The sequence below is a fragment of the Hyperolius riggenbachi genome, chromosome 1 (assembly GCF_040937935.1).
Source record: "Hyperolius riggenbachi isolate aHypRig1 chromosome 1, aHypRig1.pri, whole genome shotgun sequence".
Taxonomy (NCBI): Eukaryota; Metazoa; Chordata; class Amphibia; order Anura; family Hyperoliidae; genus Hyperolius; species Hyperolius riggenbachi.
The window spans coordinates 663,485,480-663,501,318 of record NC_090646.1 but is presented as its reverse complement, the minus strand read 5'-3'; positions in this window follow the sequence as shown (position 1 = coordinate 663,501,318).

Sequence of the window (15,839 nt, the reverse complement as noted above, 5' to 3'; positions counted from 1 at the left end):
GCAAGTTAGGTTCACTCAGATGCATAGCATGGGTTCACAGTAATGGAGGTGCATGATCAGGTAGGACACAAAAGGAGGAGGACCCTGCCCAAAGGCTTACAATCTAGAGGGAGAGGTAGGGACACGAGAGGTAGGGGACCAGAGTTCAGCTGTGGGTTTAGAGCAATTGTGAGGGGTGGTAGGCCAGAGTGAAAAGGTGAGTTTTGAGGGCCTTCTTGAAGGTGTTGAAGGAGGGGGCTGCCCTAATGGGTGGAGGTAGGGAGTTCCATAGTGTTGGAGCGGCTCTTGAGAAGTCTTGGAGGCGTGCATGGGACTGGGTGATGCGGGGGACGGTCAGGCGAAGTTCTTTGGAGGAGCGGAGTGAGCGGCTTGGTGTGTATCTATGAGTAAGATCAGAAATGTAGGTTGGACAGGTTTTGTGGATGGATTTGTAGGTCAGACACAATATCTTGAATCTGATTCTGGACTGGATAGGAAGCCAGTGGAGGGATTCACGGAGGGGAGCCGCCCTGGTGGAGCGATGGGAGGAGTGGATCATTCTGGCTGCCGCATTCATGATGGACTGCGGTGGGGCTATTCGGGTCATAGGGAGACCAGACAGAAGGGCATTGCAGTAGTCGAGGCGGGAAATTATGAGGGCATGGATGAGGAGTTTGGTGGTGGCAGGGGTCAGGAAAGGGCGAATCTTACAGATGTTACGAAGGTGGAAGTTGCAGGACTTTTGGATGTGGGGAGTGAAGGAGAGTGCAGAGTCCAGGGTGACACCCAGACAGCAGGCTTGAGAGGTAGGGCGAATGGTAGTGTGGTTAACAGTGACCTGCACATCTGGGAGGTCCAGGGATGACTGGGGTGGGAAGATCATAAATTCCGTTTTGTCTAGATTTAGTTTCAGGAACCTAACGGACATCCAGGAGGAGATGGCAGATAGGCAGGAGGAGACCTTGTCCATGGTAATGGTGGATATGTCAGGGGTGTGGAGGTAGATTTGGGTGTCATCTGCATACAGATGATAGTTAAAACCCATGGAGGAGATAACCTTGCCAATGGAGGATGTGTATAGGGAGAACAGTAGGGGGCCAAGGACCGAGCCTTGGGGGACTCCCACTGAGAGATGGTTGGGGGTGGACGAGGACTCATTGAAGGAGGTCATGAAGGAGCGGTTGGAGAGGTAGGATGAAAGCCAGGTCAGGGCGAGATCGTGAATGCCCATGGATTGGAGGGACTGGAGGAGTAGGGGATGATCTACTGTATCAAAAGCTGCTGAAAGGTCAAGGATTGGAAAGATGAAGGGGCTAAGCAAGTTACACCACCTCATATGTCTGAGTTAGGCGGGGACGCTATGCACGTAATGTGTGAGGATGAGGATGATGAAGTACCTGCTGTTGGTGCAGTTTTGGAGGTGTCTGAGGCAAGCAAAGCTGGGTAGGATGATTATGATGATGACGATGATACAGATACCACGTGGGATCCTGAGAGACAAGATGACCAAGGAGACAGTTCAGATGGGGAGCCAGAGAGGAGTGGGAGGAGATGAGTTGCTGAAAGAAGCAGGGGGAGCTCGTAGTCAGAAACAGCTGACAGTGTCCGGCGCCAGCCAACATGCCCTTCAACGTCAGCTGCTGATGCCAACATAGTGCCATCACCCCAGGGGGGCTCAGCGGTTTGTAAATTTTTTAGTGTGTCTTCCCTAGATCAAAGCAATGCCATCTGTTCTCTCTGCCTCCAAAAATGGAGCTGTGGAAAGGCCAACACCCACATAGGGACAACTGCCTTACAAAAGCACCTGCCGAAAAGGCACAAACTGCAATGGGAAGAGCACCTGAGCAAAAGCAGCACACAAAAGCAAAGCCACCCTCCTTCTCCTTTTCCTCCTTCAGGTGCAGCATTTTCAGCTGCTTTCTCCCTTGCACCTTCACAGCCACCCTCCTCCACTCCGCCTTTGCCCTTGAGTGGTTCCTGCTCCTCTGCTCACAGCAGCCAGGTGTCCATGAAGGAAATCTTTGAGCGGAAGAAGCCAATTTCTGCCAGTCACCCCCTTGCCCGGCGTCTGACAGCTGGATTGGCGGAACTGTCAGCTCGCCAGCTGTTACCATACCAGATGGTGGACTCTGAGGCCTTCCATTAATTTGTGGCGATTGGGACACCGCAGTGGAAGATACCAGGCCACAATTATTTATCTAAAAAGGGCCTATGCTGCATGTCAGGTACGACAGTGTCACACCATCTTAGACTTGCCCCAAAGCGGAGAGTCACACTGGACCAGCTCTTCTGGGTGCTCTCACAGGTGAATCAGTGGCTGACCCCGCACCAGCTGGAGATCGGCAACGAGGTGTACCTGTACAATTACAGTAAAAGGACACAATCTGGGGAGATGGGGATGTTCTGGCCCAACAACTGAACACTGATGCGAAATGCATGCAGGATCATGCGGTCGTTTGAGGAGGTGACCAACCTGGTGAGTCACAGTGAAGGCACCATCAGCGACTTGATCCCGTACGCTTACTTCCTGGAGCGTGCTGTGCGTAGAGTGGTAGATCAAGCTGTGGAGGAGCGTGAAGAGGAACAGTTATGGGAGGAACAGTTGTGGGAGCAATTTTCATCAGAACCAGATGTTTCCTCAACACCTGCGGCAGCACAGAGGGGGAAGGAGGAGGAAGAGTCATGTGGGGAAGAGGAGTCAGACTCGGATGATGAGGAAGGTGTTTCTTTGGAGGAGGAGGCGGCAGCAGAAGAACAACCACAGCAGGCATCGCAGGGGGCTTGTGCTGCTCGACGTTCCCGTGGTATTGTTCGTGGCTGGGAAGAGGAGGAGGACTTACCTGACATCACTAAGGAATAGCAAGAGGAGATGGATAGTATGTCTGGATCCAACTTTGTGCAGATGGCATCTTTCATGCTGTCCAGCCTGTTGAGGGCCCCCCTGTATAAAAAACTCAAGGGGAATGAGCTGTACTGGGTGGCCATGCTACTAGACCCTTGGTATAGGCACAAAGTGGCGGACATGTTACCAACTCACCTGAAGGCAGAAAGGATGCAGCACATGCAGAACAAGCTGGCAACTATACTTTACAATGCGTTTAAGGGTGATGTCACAACACAACGTAATAAAGGTACCACTGCCAGTAATCCACCTCCCATGTCCACGCAGGCAAAGACAGGACGCTCCAGTGATCTCATGGTGATGTTGGACATGCGGACGTTCTTTAGTCCAACGCCTCGCCTTAGCGCTTCCGGATCCACCCTCCACCAACGCCTGGACCAGCAGGTAGCCGACTACCTGGCCTTAAGTTTAGATGTAGACACTGTGAGCAGCGATGAACCCTTGGACTACTCGCTGTGCAGGCTTGACCTGTGACCAGAGCTGTCCCAATTTGCCATCCAACTTCTGGCTTGCCCCGCCTCAAGCGTCCTGTCAGAAAGGACATTCAGCGCATCTGGAGGCATAGTTACTGAGAAGAGAAGTCGCCTAAGTCACAAAAGTGTTCAGTGCCTCACCTTTATCAAAATGAATGAGGCATGGATCCTGGAGGGCTACTGCCCGGTCATTACCTGTGGTCACCATGCTACTGAAAAAGTACCATCGAAAGTTTCACACAGTTGAATGAATGGCATACTTGCCCTCCATAACTCATTCTTGGCAAATGCTTTCGATTTGGTTCCTCTTGCGCTGGGTCAAGGGTCCATCTGACCACAGATGCCTGGTCTGCAAAGCACGGCCAGGGCAGGTACATTACTTATACAGCAAATGGGTCCTTACTAGATGTGCGGTGGTGGTCACCAGTTCTCATGCTCCCACTCCGGACCGGAATTGAACCCTGATTCCCAGGCCATTACCCGTGGTCACTCACAATGGCAGACTTGCCCTCCATAAAAGATTCCAGCATGGCTGTCACTACACAAACGGCTGTTTGCGGTGCATTACACAGTGAGTTTGGCGTGTCAGTGTGAAGCAGTACTCTAATTACACTCCCTGATTGATGTATACACATGCAAGATGTTTTAAAGCACTTTATGCCTGTAATTTAACATTCAATGTGATTTCTGCCCTTAAAACGCAGCTTTGCATCAAATCCAGATTTTTCCCCTAGACTTTTGGCGTGTATCCCACCCCACCATGTGTTAGACCCCTTGAAACATCTTTTCCATCAATTTTCTGGGCAGCATAAATGTTTCTAGTTTTCAAAGTTCGCCTCCCCATTGAAGTCTATTGCGGTTCGCGAAAGTTTGTGCGAATCAAACGTTTGTCGAAGGTTGAGGCTATCTCTAGCTGTGACCCCCCAAGCAGCTTGTCGGTAGACTAACAGGGAAGGGGCGTCACTTGCAGAAGATGCATTCCTGCAAAATTCCCCCTCTGGCTTTACAAACACCCCTTCCTCGAATCCCCAGCTCTCAATGGTCCGGTTCTGCCTCTCCCTCACCCCTTCCATGCCTCTCTCCTGCTTCTCTGTGCTCTGTGATGAGAAGAACAGAGCCAGAGCTGCAGCTTCTTGACCCTGGGGTCGCAGCCATTTTTTTTCTTAACAAATTAAAACTTGGCCATTTTGGAATGCAGGAGCAGCAGGCAGCGGTGGTAATGTGCAGTGCCTGACCCTGATAGTCCCCCGAATCAGGTAGTGTGTTTTTTTAATGAAAACTTTCTGGCTTTGGGTTGCTTTAATTGTGCTGTACAAACAATTTACAACTTTTCACATTATATACAGCAAGTACAGATAATCAAAATCTTGCCACTGAATGAGCTATTGAAAAGTCCTCTTTACAAGACAAGACTCACACTTGTGTTGGACCAAACAAACTGGAATATAGCAGTATTTTCCAGAACAGATCCAAATACATTTGCGGCCTAGCACACCCAGCCTGTGTCTCTCTCCCAGACCAGGAAGCACTATGCTGGGTTGATTGGGCTTTTATTTCCCAGCTGACGGTGGAACAGCCAATGACCAGGGTCCTGACATCACACTGTGAGAGCCTTGTTGCACTGGGGGAAATGCTGTTTCCATCTGCCAAGCAACCAGTATCTCCCTCTATGCAAATGTATATTTAAAAAACAAACTAAAAAAAAAAAAAACCTTTTAGCCTATCGCATTGTTAGGGGGTGTGGTTATAGATTATGGCAGTTGGTGCTGGTCTTTATTTCATGTCTGCCAGCAGTAATGGTGATGACCTTCAGGCTGAATGTGGATCAAACAATATGAACAAATTACATAGCGAATATCAATCATTTATTGATCTCTAACCTCTCCCTCACCTGGGTCCCACATGTGTGCTCCTCTTCCAGCTTAAGCTCAGCAGGAACCCCCCCTCCCTCACCTGGGTCCCCCATGTGCGCTCCCCCTCCTGCTTAAGCACAGTAGCAGCCGCCACTATTAGTAAGAGACAGCGGGCGGGGATGCCTCACCTCTTCCGTGTTCCAGCGTGCGTTCCACTGTCGTCACTTCCTGCAATGCCGCCCACTGTATTGGTGTAATTTGCCTTTTTAAAACAGAAGGAAATCTGCAATAATTCATCTATAAGTGAACATTTGTGGTTACCCACAATGCACTGCTACTAAATATGCCAATTATTCCTTTTCACCCTTAACCACTTCAGCATACAGGGTTGAGATTTTTTTTTACATCCGAGCAACTTTCACCTCCCATTCATTTGCCAATAACTTTATCACTACTCATCACAATGAATTGATCTATATCTTGTTTTTTCCACCACCAATTAGGCTTTCTGTGGGTGGTACATTTTGCTAAGAGCCACTTTACTGTAAATGCATTTTAACAGGAAGAATAAGAAAAAAACGGAAAAAAATCATTATTTCTCAGTTTTCAGCCATTATAGTTTTAAAATAATACATGCCTCCATAATTAAAACTCACGTATTGTATTTGCCCATATGTCCCGGGTATTACATTGTTAAAATTATGTCCCTATCACAATGTATGGCGACAATATTTTATTTGGAAATAAAGGTGCATTTTTTCAATTTGCGTCCATCACTATTTAGAAGCCCATAATTTAATAAATCATATTGATATACTCCTTTGACATGAATATTTAAAAAGTTCAGACCCTTAGGTAACTATTTATGTTCTTTAGTTTTTTTTTATTATTATTATTATTGTAATTTTTTTTTTTTTTTTAATTAAAAGTTGTATGTGGGTATTTTTTGGTGTGGGAGGTAAACAGGGGATTTTTAATGTTTAAAAATGTATTTGTTTAATAAAAAGTGTGTTTTTGGTGTAGTTTGCTATTTGGCCACAAGATGGCCACAGTCAAAAAGTCCTGGGAGCGATCGTTCTCGCTCCCAGGAAGAAGAAAGAAGACCAGAGCTCAGAAAAGCCGCAGCGTCTGAAGAGACGCTGTCGGCTTTTCTCCGGGGGGGGGGTCCGATCAGTGAAAGGGATTTATAATCCCTTTCACTGATCGGTGGGCTAACGGCCAGCAGCGGGGGCGCGCACGGGGGGGCCCGTGGGAGTGCGCGCAGCCTACCTGGACGAAAATTTTCTTCCAGGTAGGGTGAAGTGGTTAATAACCCAAGCAATCCACACAAATCCCATAAGGAACTCAACCCTCAGCGGATACTTATCCAACGATATCCATTTATTGGAGTGTTACAAGAGTATACACAGCATATCACAACCAGCACAACGTTTCGGGCGAGGTGCCCTTTCTCAAGTGCTCGAAGTTTCACACAGGAATAACACATTTATAGAACAATTACACCTGACCACACCTTACATAAGGGGGTGGGAACCAATACCTATTGCATTTAACCCTACGAACAGCTAATTCTACAAAAAACACCTGAGGCTGAATTCCTCATTTAAGCCCCCTGGCGACTGCGTCCCCAGCCTATCCATCCACCAGGCCTCCCTCCTCAAAAGTTCCTTCACATGATCCCTGCCTTCATGTCTAGGGACCACCTCCAGAACCTGCCAGCGCAATTGGCTAACACTGTGGCCATACTCAGAAAAATGTCTGGCAAGTGGTGGATCCTTTCTAGAATCCTCTTGCTCGCCGCCTGTGACCTTTTTTGTTTTTTTGATGCTACTTTTATGTTCATTTAATCTGGTCTTAATGTCCCTTGTGGTCTGTCCCACATAGGCCAGCCCACAGGGACACTTGATGAAATAAATCACTCCTTTTGTGTCACAGGTGGCGAAATCCCTAAGCGATATACCCTCACCTGACCGAGGGTGATGGACCTTAGGCCCTTTAATTATGTTATTGCAGTGTTGACAATGCAGGCAAGGGAAAGTGCCCTTTTTAGCAAGAGGATTCTAGAAAGGATCCACCACTTGCCAGACATTTTGCCTACTTGCCAGGGGCTTAAATGAGGACTTCAGCCTCAGGTGTTTTTTATAGAATTAGCTGTTCGTAGGGTTAAATGCAATAGGTATTGGTTCCCACCCCCTTATGTAAGGTGTGGTCAGGTGTAATTGTTCTATAAATGTGTTATTCCTGTGTGAAACTTCGAGCACTTGAGAAAGGGCACCTCGCCCGAAACGTTGTGCTGGTTGTGATATGCTGTGTATACTCTTGTAACACTCCAATAAATGGTTATTGTTGGATAAGTATCCGCTGAGGGTTGAGTTCCTTATGGGATTTGTGTGGATTGACTGGATTTTTGTAGGACTGGTGACACTTTCTACCATAGGAACTCCCCATGATATACTCACTGCCTGAAGCCCGCAGACACCCCTGTGCACATTGTTGACTTTAATAACCCAAGCAAGCATCCAGAACCACTGCTGTATAACAAGCCTATAACTTTAAATTTTACACAGCCATATCAAACCCACATGTGACAGCCTGTTTCAGACTTTTAGTCCTCATCTGTACATGGCAAGGATTGATACGGCTGTATGAGATAGGGCTTGGACGAGTACAACAGAGTAACCAAGCAGCTCAGGGTGACCCAAACGACTCGGAATGTATAGGGGGATAAAAGGGACCAAAAAGACCTTCTACTAAAAAAAATCAAAGCTTGGTGTAATTTGGCTTCTTAAAACAGAAGAAAATCTGCAATAATTCAGCTATAAGTGAACATTTGTGGTTACCCACAATGCACTGCTACTAAATATGCAAATTATTCCTTTTCACCCTTGGTAAGTCTAGCAAGCCTATGGGCCTGATTCACAAAGCGGTGCAAACTGTTTAGCACGGGTGTGCTAAACAGTTAGCATGTGAAGTGCCATTCGTGGACTTTTGTGCGCGCAAAGTGCCGCGATTTGCATGATCACAGTCTTTTGCGCGCGCAAAAGTCCGCGATCGTGCGAATTGTGGCAAATTGCGCACGCAAAAGACCGCGATCGCGCGAATAGCGGTACTTTGCACGCGCAAAAGTGTGCAAACAGCACTTCACATGCTAAACAATTTGCACTGCTTTGCAAATCAGGCCCTATAGCTTTACATTTTACACAGTCATATCAAACCCACATGTGACAGCCTATTTCAGACTTTAGGTCCTCATCAGTACATGGCAGAGATTGATATGGCTGTATGCAGGGCCGGATTACCGACCAGGCAACAAAAGCAGTTGCTTGGGGCCCCATTCAGAGTCAAAGGGGCCCCATCAGCACATAAACCAGCCCTTGCCATCCTGTCAGAGGTGGCTGGATGGTATAATGGTTAAAGGGACTCTGAGCAGTGCAGTAACTATGGAACGATGCATATCATTTTAAAGCTCTCTTTCTCCTCTTTCCAATGATATATAAACTGCTGCTCTATGCCTTTTAGTTTTCGATATTTTCGCGATCGAAATCGCGGCCACAGGACGACTTTTCTCCAAAGTCAGCGGTGGCTGGATGGTATAATGGTTAAAGGGACTCTGAGCAGTGCAGTAACTATGGAAAGATTCATATCATTTTAAAGCTCTCTTTCTCCTCTTTCCAATGATATATAAACAGCTGCTCTATGCCTTTTAGTTTTCGATATTTTCGCGATCGAAATCGCGGCCACATGACGACTTTTCTCCAAAGTCAGCGGTGGCTGGATGGTATAATGGTTAAAGGGACTCTGAGCAGTGCAGTAACTATGAAAAGATGCATATCATTTTAAAGCTCTCTTTCTCCTCTTTCCAATGATATATAAACGGCTGCTCTATGCCTTTTAGTTTTTGATATTTTCGCGATCGAAATCGCGGCCACAGGACGACTTTTCTCCAAAGTCAGCGGTGGCTGGATGGTATAATGGTTAAAGGGACTCTGAGCAGTGCAGTAACTATGGAAAGATGCATATCATTTTAAAGCTCTTTTTCTCCTCTTTCCAATGAAATATAAACAGCTGCTCTATGCCTTTTAGTTTTCGATATTTTTGCGATCGAAATCACGGCCACAGGACGACTTTTCTCCAAAGTTGGCAGCTCGATTCAGCACAATGCAATGAAATATAAGGAACCCAGGGGGATATAATTACAAACATCATGCTGGTAGGTGTGAGGATGTAATGAATTAGTTGTGGGCATGCTTAAAGGCATATTCACAGGCACTTCTTGGAGTCCCTTTAAGGGCTCTGCCGCTGATACAGGAGACCAGGGTTCGAATCTCAGCTCTGCCTGTTCAGTAAGCCAGCACCTATTCAGTAGGAGTCCGTAGGCAAGTCTCTCTAACACTGCTACTGCCTATAGGGCGCGTCCTAGTGGCTGCAGCTCTGGCGCTTTGAGTCCACCAGGAGAAAAGCGCGATATAAATGTTATTTGTCTTGTCAAATGATGCTGTGCGCTGCTGATTGTCTTCAGAGCCAGGCTCTCCTCCTAGGTCCCCCTCCTGCTACTGTGCGCTCTGCCGCTGCTCACTCCACCCTCCCTTCCCACAGAGAACCACAGCTGCAGCAAGAATGATAGCAGCAGATGGCAAACGCTCACTAACCTATCCATGATCCAAGCGATAGAGATCCCGTCATCTGAAACCCATCTGTCTCTTCTACAGTGCAGCCGCTCACTCTGAACTTCCTGATTCTCAGATCAGACAGGAAGTAGGAAGTAGTAATAGTAGTAGTAACAGAGCGGCAGCACTCTAGAGGAGACAGATGGGCTCCGGATGACGGGACCTCTATTGCTTGGATCGCAATAGGTGAATGTGATTCATCTGGTGCTGTCATTCTCCCCCACTGCGGCTGCCTTCTCTGCTGGACTGTCGTATTCACTGGGATGGAGGCTGCATGGTGGCTGTCTAGTTTGGGAGGAAATCGGTTGTTCGGTGGTGGGGGTGGTTATGTCATTCTGTCTGGGGAGCGGCTTCCGGTTTGGCGGTGTCCAGAGCTTTCTGCTATTGCCAGGCTGGAGATGCAGGGGGAAAGTGCTGCTGCTGTGATATCTGGTGCCCTCTTCACAGGGGTGCCCCAGCCCCTGAGTGCAAATGTCCCAGCCATTCATCTCTCACTCTGCATTTTGCCGCTGCTATTCCCTGCATTGTGCACCCACAGAGGAAAGCGGGCTGTTGCCCATAGCAACCAGTAGCTCGGCTGCCCGGTGTGTGCGGCATATTGCTGTGCAGCTGCATCTTCTGATTCTATTACGACATGATGGGTGGGCCCAAATCAGTTACTTTGCTTAGGGCCCCATTTAGCCTTAATCCGGCTCTGGCTGTATGATATAGGGCTTGGACCAGTACAACAGAGTAACCAAGCAGCTCAGGGTGACCCAAACCACTCGGAATGTATAGGGGGATAAAAGGGACCAAAAAGCCCTCCTACTAAAAAAAGCAAAGCTTGGTGTATTTTTCCTTCTTAAAACAGAAGCAAATCTGCAATAATTCAGCTATAAGTGAACATTTGTGGTTACCCACAATGCACTGCTACTGAATATGCAAATTATTCCTTTTCACCCTTGGTAAGTCAAGCAAGCCTATGGGCCTGATTCACAAAGCGGTGCAAACTGTTTAGCACGGGTGTGCTAAACAGTTAGCACGTGAAGTGCCGTCCGTGGACTTTTGCGCGCGTAAAGTGCCGCGATTTGCACGCGCAATTTGCCGCGAATCACGGCACTTTGCGTGCGCAAAAGTCCGAGATCGCACAAATTGCACGCGCAAAAGACCGCGATCGCACAAATCCCGGGACTTTGCACGCGCAAAAGTCCACGAAAGGCACTTCACGTGCTAACTGTTTAGCACACCCATGCTAAACAGTTTGCTCCGCTTTGTGAATCAGGCCCTATAGCTTTAAAATTTACACAGTCATATCAAACCCACATGTAACAGCCTATTTCAGACTTTTGGTCCTCATCAGTACATAGCAGGGATTGCTATGGCTGTATGAGCTAGGGCTTGGACCAGTACAACAGAGTAACCAAGCAGCTCAGGGTGACCCAAACTACTAAGAATGTATAGGAGGATAAAAGAGACCAAAAAGCCCTCCTACTAAAAAAAGCAAAGCTTGGTGTAATTCTCCTTCTTAAAATAGAAGCAAATCTGCAATAATTCAGCTATAAGTGAACATTTGTGGTTACCCACAATGCACTGCTACTGAATATGCAAATTATCCCTCTTTGCCTTTGGTTTGATATGACACTACTTCTTCTTCTTGCTTGGACCAGCCCCTTCTTCTTGCTTGGACCGACCCTGGGGGCAGGGCGCTACTTCTTCTTGCTTGGACTAGCCCCTTCTTCTTGATTGGACCGGCCCTGGGGGCAGGGCGCTACTTCTTCTTCTTGTTTGAAGGTTGAGGCACTTACTCTATTATATATATAGATAATATTATTTTAATTCGACAAATTAAAAATTCAAATTAAGCATTAAAATAAAAAAATAACAATTACATTTGCCAAATATTTAAGGCATCTGCTACATTGGGTGCCAACAACAGTTAATACTATAATTTGAAACTTTTTAAAATTAAGTGCTCTTTCACAGTGCGACATTAAGGTTGCACCAGGGGCGTAATAATAGACCCTGCAAAGGATGCAGCCGCAGGGGGGCCCAGAAGCCACAGGAGGGCCTGTCCTGAGAGACTGACAACTAAGGGCAAGGAGAGAAAAAACTTTCTGCTTTCTACACAATTGTTCTAATGACTGCATCTGGCTTAGCCACTGATAACAAATCATACAAAGTTTTGTAGACAAAGACTTTTAGACAGTCCCTATTCAGTGTGCAGGGGGGCCCAGTGATTTCTAGTTACGCCCCTGGGTTGCACGTTATAGAAAGTGATAACGCAGACTAACGCACAGCAGCACAAAGTCTGTGTGACATTCACAGTGCTCACGTTGCATTGTGTGTAACGTGTAGCAATATTTAAAAAGTGCTGCATGCTGTGCGTTGTCTGCGTTATTAGCCGCGTTAGACTGTTTGCACATGCTCAGTAATGTTGGTTTTTAATTTTTTTACGAGCACGAGGAGGAGGGGAGTGTCCGCTAGTGATCCCAGCCACATGGCTAATTAATATTCACTGCACTGCAGTGTTTTCTTCCTGGAGCGGCCACTTATTGGCTGGCGGGACCACGTGATGCGGAGTGTTCCGATCACGTGGTCTCCACCGGCGCATGTGTCAAAAAGTATGCATCACGGACGCATCAAGAGCCGCATAACGCGGCTCTATGTAGCGTTCTCCTTTACCACCACCATGCGTTGCATTAGGGGAATGTTATGCGACCTTAACGTCCTCTCTAACGCAACGTCCTAGTGTGGAAGAGCCCTACATGAAAAATGTAATTCGCCAAATATGTAAGGCCTCTGCTACAGTGGGTACAAACAACAGTTACTAATTTAATTAGAAAAATTAAAATAATGTGTTCTTTAACTGTGTCATGTGTTCACAGTCTCATTTTGATAAACAGGATGAGTATGCCCAACAAATATTGAAAATCCACATTGTTAGGGTGTTATGTTTTTAGGTAGTGGTCATTTCTGTAGGCAAGTCTAGATGGTGCCAGCCATATGTGCTAAAAATCCACATGATCAGATGATTGATTATGTGATCTCTGCCTTATTACATGGAGTGGGTCTGGGTGGTGGTAGTGATGTCATATGTAATGGACCATCAGGGGACGCCATGGCATCGGACACATTCTCAGACAGTGCTTTTCTTAAAATGGAAGGCTGCAAGAAACTATGGTTTGTGTGACCTGTGAAATATGTGTCATTACCATAAAAAGGTGTTTTTGAGAACCTTGCCAAATTTCCCTACAAACTGGTTGACTTTCAATGCTGAGATTAGCTAGTCAGAATGAATATTAAATGTAAATATTAAAAATGTTATAAATTAATTTGTCAAATTAACTTAGAAAATGTAGGAAGGTAAATGCCAAATATTTAAGGCCTCTGCTCCTGTAGGTGCAACCCAAAATGTATTAGGCCTCTTAACAGCCTATTAGGTAAGGCCTCTGCTACAGTGGGTATAATTAAAAATGTATTAGGCAGGTAAATACTGCGGCCATTCTAAAAAAAATAACTTGAAAAATCATTTGATAATCATCAATAATTGAATAATTAACCACTTCACCACTGAGGGGTTTTACCCCTTGAACACCAGAGCAATTTTCACCTTTCAACGCTCCATCCATTCATTTGTCTATAACTTTATTATTACTTATCGCAATTAAATGAACTATATCTTGTTTTTTTCGCCACCAATTAGGCTTTCTTTAGGTGGGACATTATGCCAAGAATTATTTTATTCTAAATGTGTTTTAATGGGAAAATAGGAAAAAATGTGGGAAAAAAATATTATTTTTCAGTTTTCGGCCATTATAGTTTTTACATAATGCATGCTACTGTAATTAAAACCCATGAAATGTAGTTGCCCATTTGCCCCGGTTATAAAACTGTTTAAATTATGTCTCTATCACAATGTTTGGCGCCAATATTTTATTTGGAAATAAAGGTGCATTTTTTTCAGTTTTGCGTCCATCCCTAATTACAAGCCCATAGTTTATAAAGTAACAGTGTTATACCCTCTTGACATAAATATTCAAAAACTTCAGACCCTAGGGTAACTATTTATGTTTTTTTTAATTGTATTTTTGTTTTGTTTTTTTAAATTACAAAAAAAAATAATAATTGGGGAGTGTGGGAGGTAATGAGTTAATTTATTGTGTAATCCAATGTATTTGTATGTGTAAAATGCTTTTAGGGTGTAGTTTACTATTTGGCCACAGTGAGTCTGTTTACATGCGACCTGTAAGGACGCTTACAGGAAGCAGTAGGAGGCTGGGAGAATCACAATGATCGTGCTGTTTCTAATAGAAGCAGCGGATCATTGCGGGGGCTTAGATCAACGAACGGGAATGGATTTTCCCTTTCATTGATCATTGATCTCCGGGCGAGCGGGTGGCGGCGTGCACGAGTGACGGGAGTGCGGACAGCGGCGGTAGCACGGAAGGTACGGATTTCTCCGTCCCTGGGGGTGAAAGGATGGAAAAAGGGAAGGAGAAATTCGTACCGCCGGGGTAAAGTGGTTAAATTTGGGGAATTAACAAAGTAAAATTTTAATTAAAAAATGTAAATTAAATTTAAAAATGTAATAATTTAATTAGAAAAATATGGTTAGTTTGAAAACTCTAGAACCCGAATATGATTTTATTGCATTTACACATTAAAAAAGCCTCAGCGTAAAATAAGTATTAATTGGGGAAAATGTTGCCATTGATGCCCCTCTGCCATGCCACTGCCTGGGTTTTTCTGACAGTTTGGATACCTTTTTAAAAGAAATTGTGACTGCTAATATGCCCTGAAGGTTTTAGAAGTTTGCCTGACATTAAAGGACAACCGAGGTGACATGATGAGATAGACATGTGTTTGTACAGTGCCTAAGACACAAATAACTAGGCCGTGTTTCTTTTTTTTCTTTCTCTGCCTGAAAGAGTTAAACATTAGGTATGCAAGTGACAGTTTCTGACCGGGTCGGACGAGATCAGACTATAGTGTGACCCTTGCTGATAAATAATTACAGCCATAAAACACTTTTCTGTCAGTAAATGGCTTCTGAGAGCAGGAAAGAGATAAAAATGGTCAATAATTCATAAATTTGAGCTCTTGATACTTCAATGAAGGTATCATTGAGCAGAGACAATGGAACAGTAACATTTTTAGAAACTAGAGTTAAACATAAAATAAACTGTGGGATAGCTAAAAAAGTCATTTTTAGGAAAAGGAGAAAAGATACAATTGTTTTTCTCATCAGATTGTTTTCACCTCGGATGTCCTTTGAAGTCAGTGGGGTCCACTGCAAATGTTCAGCTCAAGAACATTCGTGGAAAAAAATTGTGAATGTTCATTTGCAATGTTGGTCCATTACTACTGGTCACACAATTTCACACAGCAGAAATGTGAGGTATTAAAGAAACAAAGGAAGAGGTTTCTGATTAGGTATGTGGACTCAAATAAAGTATTTACTTACAAATAACGGTGTGATAGTAGAATTGAGACCCTTGACTATGAAGAAACTATTTTTGTTTACTACTTATGAAAGTCTAGTATAAGTTGAAATTGTAACGATTGGTGTCAACACGCAGAGAGAATCTGATTATTGGTGATCTGCAGAATCACTACTAGTAATACAGATATACACCAGATTATGGATGATCTGCAGAATCACCAATAATCCAGGTATGTCTAACCTCTGGACACCTGTGATGTGAGTGTTTGGTGTAACAGTACCACTTTGAGTAAGGCCCACCAGAGGAGCTGGAGGTTTGAAGAACAAGGCAATTCACCCCAAACTGTGGGTGAATCCCTATAGCCTAAGGGCTCCCTAGGAGAGGGACCTAGGCTTGGTTGCAGGATGCCCTGCTGCTAAGATAAAGAGACTTGCCCTAACTGGATGTGAGATCCTGGCTCTCTACACCCTGGAACTGGGCTAAAGTAATACAAATAACACAATGCTAGTCTTGGGTGTGAGGTCCGTAGTCACCACACCCTG